Genomic DNA, 9,368 nt, shown 5'->3' with positions numbered 1-9,368 from the left:
AATGAAATCATACAGAATATTTCTGTAACTATAACCAATTAAATTAGAAATAAATAAAAGTAAGATAGGCAGAAAACCCCAAAGCACATGATAAGATTCCTAACACACACATTAGAGTGTTTAAAATTAAAAAGACTGACAATAACAAATGTTGGTGAGGATATGGAGGAACTAGAACCTTCATGCATTACAGGTGGAAATGTAAAATGAATGTATGAGCTATGAAATATGAATTGTGTAACTTTAGTGATTCTACCTATGAGGCAAATATTCTTATATTTACATTTAAAATTGGCATTGCACAATATAAAGATGAATGTTACCATTCATGCTAATAACTTGAAATTTATACTTAGAATGATATTGAATATCAAATAAAAAGTATCATGGCAAGTAGGGAAGAGACTATGGAGAAAAGGAAAAAGCTTTATATTTCAGTCCCTTTAGCAGCACATTTTTGACCCTGAATTTCGCACAAGGGGCCCTGCACTTTCATTTTGCACTGGGACCTGAAAATTATGTCACCTGCTCTTCAGGGTTCTTTGGCTTTCATAATAGCACTTTTTTTCAGCATGTGCTTGTGTCACTTTGACAATTTTAAAAGATATATGTACACATTTTTTAAAGTAAAAATTAAGCTAGACACTTCTGGGAAAATTGGGCAGATTCACTTTTCCCTATTTCCCTCATTAACTACAATCAAAACCCTGGGATGAATATATATACACAAAATAAGGTACTCTGAAAGGTGAAGAGAAGAAGGCAGACCAGGTAAGGAACTCAGAACCCTAAGAATGACACAGTGGTGAATTCTCTGGGTTTTCTTTCCTTTTTTTTTTTTTTTTTTGCCTCATATTCCAAGACTTGGAACTTAAGAAGCCAGCAATCTAGAAATTCCAACAGGCCAGAAAAAACAAACAAACAAATACAACTTCCAACAAGCATCTGCTTTCTCTAGCCAAAGACCTCAAAGACCTAAAAAATGGGCAGCCTAGAAACACAGAAGACTTGTAAACAATAACTGCTTTACTCCAGCTAAACACCAAAGAAAAATCTATAGCCCCACCCTCCCAAACACCAGCAAGGGCTGAGTGGGAAGTGCCAGCTCAAACCACTACCCTTTGTCCGAGAAGGCCAAACAAGGAGATGGAATTTTTTCCCCCACCTCAACAAGTTCCACCCGACAATGTCAGTGGAAGCCATGTGAGAAGCAATAATAAAGCACTCCTGCCCTCCCCAGCCTAGCAGGTATCAGTAGAGGCCCAGTGAGGAGGCAGAATTACCAATCCCACCCAGTAGTAAGGAGGAGCCACCACTCCCTCAGGTGTCAACAGAAGCTGAGTGGGATCCCTAGATTTCTACCCCCACCTAGCAGTAACTTTATGACAACCAAAAAAATCTAGATTTCGATAAAAAAATCACCCATCATACCAAGAACCAAGAATATCTGAAAATAAATGAAAAAAGACAATCAAACAATGTCAACACCTAGAGATGTTGGAATTATCTGATAAAGGTTTTAGAGTAGCCATCATAAAAATGCTTCAGTAAACAATTGTGAACACATAAAAAAATAGAGTCTCAGCAAAGAAATAGAGAGTGTGAAAAAGAAACAAACTGAAATTTTAGAACTGAAAAACACAACAACCAAGATTTTAAAACTCAATAGATGGGCTCAGCAGCAGAATGGAGGGGACAGAGGAAGAAATCAGTGAACTGGAAGATAGAACAATAAAAGTTACCCAACATGAACAACAGAGAGAAAATACACTGAAAAAATGGAACAGAACTTCCATGGATCTGTGAGACTATAACAAAAGATCCAACATTCATGCACCAGAGTTTCAAAAGGAGAGAACAAGGGTGGGACCAAAAAAGTACTCAAAGAAATAATGGCTGACAATTTCCCAAACTTGGCAGAGAAATAAACCTACAGATTCAAGGAGGTGAGAAAACTTCGAACTGTGTCAATATTTTAGGTGTATACTTTGATAAATTATACTGCTTCTTGTGTGAGATAGAATAAACTGAACTTTTGATTCAAAAACAGGCATTTCATATTTAATGACTTAATATTTGAATGACAGCAGATTTCTTATCAGAAACTGTACAGACTAAAAGAAAATGGCACAACATTTTTCTGAAAGAAAAAAACTGTCAACCCTGAATCCTATATTCAGTGGAAATACCCTTCAGGAATGAAGCAGAAATCAAGACATCCTCAAATAAAGGGGACGGGGAAGGAGAATTTGCCTCAGGAAATCTACTCTAAAAGGATGGCTAAAGAAGTTTGTCTAGACAGAAAGGGTATGATAACAGAAGTTACCTAGAACATCAAGAAGGAAGAAAAATAACAGAAAGAGTGAAAATATAGGCAAATACAACAGGCTTTCCTTCTCCTCTTGAGTTTTCTATAGTTGAGGCAAAAAGTATATCACTCTCTGATGTGATCCTCAATGTATGTAGAGGGAATATTTAAAAGTTATATTTTAAATGGGAGAAGCTAAAGGGACATAAAGAAATGAAAGTTCTCTGCATTTCACTTGGACTGGTAAAATGTTGACAACAATAGACTGTGATAAGTTACACATTTATAAAGTAATACTAGAGCAATCACTAGAAGAGCTGTACAAATGGATACAGTCAAAAATATTGTATGTAAATAAAATTGTAATTCTAAAAAATGTTTGAGTAACCCACAGGAAGACAGGAAACAAAAAAAGGGTGGGTATTCTCTGAGCAACATGGTGGTTGGCAAGAACAAGCACCTTACAAAAGGTGACAAAAAGGAGCCAAGAAGAAAGTAGTTGATCCATTTTCTAAGAAAGATTAGTATGATGTGAAAGCACCTGCTATGTTCAATATAAGAAATATTGGGAAAACACTAATCACCAGGAACCAAAATTGCCTTTAGTGGCCTCAAGGGTCATGTGTTTGAAGTGAGCCTTGCTTATCTGCAGAATGATGAAGTTGTATTTAGAAAATTCAAGCTGATTACTGAAGACATTCAGGGCAAAAACTGCCTGACTAACTTCCATGGCATGGATCTTACTCATGACAAAATGCATTCCATGATCAAAAAATAGCAGACCATGATTGAAGCTCATGTTGACATCAAGACTACTGATGGTTATTTGCTTCATCGGTTCTGTGTTGATTTTACCAAAAATTTCAAAAATAAGATAGGATAGCTTCTTACACTCAGCACCAACGAGTCCACCAAATCCAGAAGAAGATGACGGAAATCATGATCCAAGAGGTGCATACAAATAATTCAAAAGAACTGGTCAATAAATTGATTCTGGACAGCATTGGAAAGACATGGAAAAGGCTTGCCAATCTATTTCTCTTCTCCATGATGTCTCTGTTAGGAAAGTAAAAATGCTGAAGAAGCCCAAGTTTCCGCTGGGAAAACTCATGGAGCTTCATGGTGAAGGTAGTAGTTCTGAAAAAGCTACTAGGGATGACACAGGTGCTAGAGTTGAATGAGCTGATGGATATGAACCACTTGTCTAAAAGTCTGTTTAAAATTCGGACTTTTAATGGTGACAAATAAAAAATATCCTTTTTGTGGGGGGGAAAAAACGGAAGAAAACAAACAAAAAAACTAAAATGGCAGACAAGCTTAACATATCAATAATTATATAAAATGTGAATGGTCTAAATACACCGATTGAGAGAGAGAAAGAGAGATGGGCAGAAAAGAATAAAAGTTATGACACAACTATATGCTGAAAGATACTCATTTCAAATATAATGATATAGTCAGATTGAAAGTAAATGAATGGAAAAATATTTTTCATACAGAATTTTCTGATTATGAAAATTCTTCTGATTTTTCATAATCAGAAGAATGTAGGAGTGGCTGTATTAATAGCAGATAAAGTAGACTCCAGAGCAAAGAAAATTACCAGAGACTGAGAGAGACATTATGCAATAATAAAAGAGTCAATCTACCAAAAAGACATAGCAATCGTAAGTACACATGCACCAAACAACAGATCTGTAAAATATGTAAAGCAAAAACTGGTTGAATTGAAAAGAGAAATAGAAAAATCCACAATTATAGTTGGAGATTGTAATGCTCCTCTCATCATTAATAGAAAAAGGGGGCAGAAAATAAGGAGAATATAGAAGAATTCAAGTAAATGTCCACCAATAAGATCTAATTAACATAAAGAACACTAGACCCAACAACAGCAGAATACTCACGTTTTTGAAGGGCTCATAGAACATATTTCAAGGTAGATCATATCCTGGGCCATTAAAAAAAAAACCTCAACAATTTTAAAAGAATTGAAATTATATAGAGTGTGTTCTCCAACCACAATGGAATCAAACTAGAAATACATAAATTAAAGACAACAGAAAAATCTCCAGACACTTGAAAACTAAACAACGCTCTTCTAAATAACCAATGAGTCAAAGAAAAAGTATAAAGTAAAATTTAAAAATATATTGAACAAATTAAAATGAAAATATAACACGTCAAGATTTGTGGGACACAGCTAAAGCAGTGCTGAGAGGAAAACTTATAATGCTAAATACATACATTAGAAAAGAGGGAAAGTCTCAAATAATAACCTATGCAGCCACCTCAAGAACCCAGAAGAAAAAAAGCAAAATAAACTGAAAGCAACCAAAAGGAAGGAAATAAAAGATAAGAGCAGAAATCAGTGAAGCTGAAAACAGAAAATAAAAAAAAAAAAACAGAAAATCAACGGAACAAAGATACAGTTCTTTGAAAAGATCAAAAAATTTACAAAACCCTAACAGAACTGACAAAAAGAGAGAGAAGACACAAATTACCAATATCAGAAATGAAACCGGAGATACCACCACAGACTCTGCAGACATCAAAAGGATAATAAGAGAATACTATGAACTCTACATATATAAATTTGACAACTTAGATGAAATGGGCCAATTCCTTGAATAACACAAACTACCACAATTTATCCCATATGAAACAGGTCATTTTAATAGCTCTAAAACTACTAAGAAAATTGAATTCATAATTTTAAAACTCCCCAAAAAGAAACTTCCAGGACCACATAATTTCACTGGAGAATTCTGCCAAATGTTTAAAGAATAATTAACACCAATTCTACACAATCTCTTCTAGAAAATAGAAGAGAAGGGAACACTTTTCAATTCATTGTATGGAGCCAGTATTATTCTGATACCTAAGCCATACAAAGACATCACAAGAAAACAAGAAACATCCTTCATGAATATACTCATAAAAATCCCTAACAAAACATTAGCAAATAGAATTCAGCAATATATTCAAAGAACTGTACAGCAAACCAAGCAGAGTTTATTCCAGGGATGCAAGACTGGTTCAGTATTTATAAATCAATCAATGTAGGCTACTGTATTAACAGGCTAAACAAGAAAAATCACATAATAATATCAATCAATGAACAGAAAATTTGAAAAAAATTGACCCCCCCTTAAAGTGATAAATATTAAAACTCTCAAAAAATAGGAATAAAGGGGAACTTCCTCAACTTGATAAAAAAAATCTAGAAAACACCTACAGCTAACATTATCATTATACCTAACGGGGAAAGAGTCACAAAAGGGAGCCTGGCGCCTGAGAGACACTACCACGGATTTCACGGCCTCCCAGCAGCTCTGGCTGCATGGACACGTCCTACGGTCTTCCCGCCTCGCGTCGCAGTACCGCGGCCACGGCGCCACAAGGGGGCGGTGTCCCCTTTCCAGGGCTTCTACAGCCTCCGTGCTTAAAACCGGCTCCTTCCGCCAGCGCAGCCAGCCCGGGAAGGAGGCCGATTCCGCACACCCGCTTCCAGGGCAGGGCGGGGGTTCCGCGTAGGTGACTGGCCTCGTCGGCCACAGCTGGGCATGCGGCTGACTGCCCGGGCGTGAGCTGCCTCTCGTGTTCCCCCTCCCTCCTGCCTGCACCGCCTTGAGCTCCCCTCTTCCTGGGCCAGGAGCATCCCCGGCCCTCCAGACTCGAGTGGGCTGCCCCGCTGCGCGGTGCTTTCTTGGGGCTCGTCCTGCTCTGGGCTGGTCACGAAGACCCCGCGTTGACTGGCCTCCAGCTGCCCACCACCACCACCCTGTCCTCCCTTTGAGGTGTCCTGCTGCCCTGTAAGGCCCTGCTTCCCTGTGCAACACGTGGCCAGGCCCTGGTCCCTCCCACACACATCTCAGAGACCTTGTCCAGCCTTACCAGCCTCTTGGTGGCTGTTCTGGAATTCTCTGGTACTGGGTCTTTGGACCAGCCACGGGTATCCGTTGTCTCACCTGCAAGGGGTGCAGTGAGACGAGATGGTCACCAGGACCTCCTGAGCCCGAGTCTCCTCCTTCTAAGACCTGTCCTTCCCACCCCACCCCCCTTCTCACTCTTTTCCGACCTCATAAGGACTTCTGCCTTCTCAGGACCCTCCCCTCAGCACGTTCCTGCCTCCTTCTGTCTACATCTTCCCGGATAAGCCTAAAGTCTTTAGAAGCAAGTAGACATGGGTTCAAACCTTTATGAGGCACTTATTAACAGAACTGTCACTTACCTTCGCAGAGCCTTGGTTTTCTTATCTGTGAAATGGGGGTGATAATGGCCGCCTGAGTTGTCTGTAAATGAAATCCTGTGCGTCTCCTACAGGACCCCACACCTCTAGACAGTCGGTACATGTTACTTCCCTCCCACTATTTCATACAAGCACTGGGCCAGTCTACACACGTGATCACTGATAGTCACATAACTTTGTCAGCTAATTATTACTGTCCCATTTTATAGACAAGGAAACTGAGGTACAGAGAGGTTAAAGAACTTGCCCAGGATCACATGAACAGGGAAGTAGCAGAGGTGAAACTCGGCCCCGATCTGAGGGCTAATCCTCCTCCAACCGTGCACTCTGCCTCCATGTTTCACATGCAGGTGAAAGGGGAGTGTTCTGTTGTCTTTGTTTTCCAATTGGCTTATCAGTGCCTTGATCCTGCCTCTGCAGAAGCATTCACCGCCACTCCTTTTAGGGAGAAAAGAGGCCTGTTCATTTTTCAATTTTTATTTTTAATCAGATTCAGCTTCATAAAGACTTTCATAGAGATCTGGGGCAGTTTGGTGACATCAGAGGCCTGGGAGTTCTTGAGAGAAAGGTTGATGTTCATTCTCACTCTCTTTAGGGGCCATTGACTTTGAAAAGGGGGGAGGTCCAATACCCAAGCCTGGGGAATAAAACCTGGGGAATTCCAGGTTCTCAGAGACAGCGCCCCAGGAGGGAGACCAGCGTTTCCATCTCCATCAGGGCTGGAATAGAAATGTGCTCGCATAGAAGGGGAGGAACAAGGGTGAGTGTTAAGAACCTAAATTTTTGTACCCCCATAATATGCTGAAATAATAATAAAAAGAAAAAAGAACTTCCAGCGCGTCAGATCATCTGAAAGGCCCAGTGGCACTGAGCGCTGCTCTGTTTGCCACAGGTGGCTCGTCTGCAGGTGGACGCAGATGGTGAACAGCAGGTCACCTGCGGGGGATGACAGCTCGGCCTTGAAGACCCAGGAAGCAAGCGCACAGGTGTAGACCATGCAGGGCTGTGAGAAGACCCCCTAGAGACAGCAGCGCCCCCCTAGGCCCCTGTTAGAGAAGAGGATGCAGAGGTTTTGAGAGGGGAATTATCTCGTCCAGCCCCAGTGTGTCCAGCGCCCCTTCCGTGGAGCCACACCCAGGGGCCAAGGCCTCGCTGGCTCCTGCCATCGCTGCCCCCCGAGTATTCTTCAGTCCGGCCCCCACACAGGCCTAGTCATTGAGGAGCTCAGGGCCAGCTCCAATCTGCCGGGAGGGGACATTGATGATGGGAACAGAGGCCGCCGGATCTCTGTCCTCACCACTCCCCTGGAGCTTTTAATAAACAGCTGGCTTCTAAGTGCCCAACTGCCCTCAGCCTCCAGCTCTAAATTAATCGTGTCTCTCAGGCCCTTGGAAAGCTGGCTCAGGCTGCAGCCCACTGTGACCTCCTATGGGAGCCGGCACAGCGCGACCGCGGCTCCCCGGTCGGCCACCAGGGGGAGCTGTACACCAGTGACAGCACCACCTCCCGGGGTGGATTTCACAGGGTGGAAGAGAAAACCAAGGGGTCAACGAATCCAGCCTCGTCTGGACACTCCAAATTTCTCCTGTAGCTGCCACACCCCAAGCTTAGGCCCCTCCTATTCTCAGAGGTCCCTGGAAAGGGAGGGTCCCCTGGCGTCCATCCTCCACGGAGGACCACTGTCAGCAGCCGCAGCCAAAGCCCTGCCTGCTGTGCCTCAGCTGGGCAGGGACTGGGGAGCTGCTGGAGAGACAGAAAAGACAGATGAGCTGGGAAGTGAGGAGACAGGACAGGAAGGGAAGAGGGGACACACACAGGAAGAGGTAAGGAACTAAACAGGAGAGAGAGGGGACCCCAAGGGGGAGGAACCTTAGGATGGAAAATCTAACTCAGCCACCTCCAGCAGGCCCTTCCTGCATCCCAAACATCCATCCAGAGGGGGGCCCCACCCCCTCCCTCTGGTGTCTGCTGTGGCTCCCAGCGTGCCTTGTTTACCTGGGCCAGCCATAGTCTCCCAAATACCGATCCAGGATCGGGGTTATTAGAGGCTGGGAGGGCGAGATCCTGGAGCAGGAACCGGAGAAGAGGAAGTGCGGTTAGATGCTGTAATCTAGCACCAGGCGCACACAAAGCTAACACTGCCCTTCTGAATTACACCTCGGCTGCTCTCACCTGATTTTCACCTCTCTTATCTCCACTTGGGATAGAGTTCAGCTGTTTTTAGTCTCTGAAGGACTGTTATTCAGAGACAACTTCTCCTTCCCCAGCTGACACCTGCTGATACTGCAGCAGGGGAGATCGAGGTTAGGTATCAGACGTCTTCTGAAAGGCCGCCCCAGGAGGGCTTCAGCTTTCCGGGACAAATTCCCTTCCTTCCTGGTCTCTGCCCTGCCCATCCCGACTTCTGTGCACGTGAAACCCTAGGCCAAAGTGACCAACCAAGGCCAAGAGTAAAGCTCAGGAACAGAAGCTGTGGGGTGGGCGGGGATCAAGCTCTTTGAAAGCGCTGTCTACGCTTGCTGTCTCTCTCTGCTTCCTGTGCAATCATACAGTCACAGATTCTGCAAATATCACGAGCCTTTATGAGTATGGCCCTGTGCTAAGCCACTTGGTTAGCCTTCTGCCCCTCCACGCTACCATCACTATTTTCCCAAAGGAAAAGACAAGGATGACCTCCTCATGGCCAAATTCAAGGACCTTCTCCCAGGGCTCACTCAACTGGATCCTACGGTGGTTAGGACCCTAAGACTGTTTTCTTCTAGAAATTCTCTCTCACATCCCCCCCGTTATCTTCCAAGACAGCACCCCTTC

General features: G+C 43.1%; 1 pseudogene; it reads left to right on the top strand.

The window, feature by feature from the left end:
• Nucleotides 1–2,744: 2,744 nt before the first annotated feature.
• LOC123643466 lies at nucleotides 2,745–3,528 on the top strand (annotated as a pseudogene).
• Nucleotides 3,529–9,368: the final 5,840 nt, after the last annotated feature.

Source organism: Lemur catta, chromosome 8 (assembly GCF_020740605.2).
Source record: "Lemur catta isolate mLemCat1 chromosome 8, mLemCat1.pri, whole genome shotgun sequence".
Lineage (NCBI taxonomy): Eukaryota > Metazoa > Chordata > Mammalia > Primates > Lemuridae > Lemur > Lemur catta.
The sequence above is the reverse complement of the archived record's forward strand: the minus strand, read 5'-3'. Positions and strand labels throughout refer to the sequence as shown.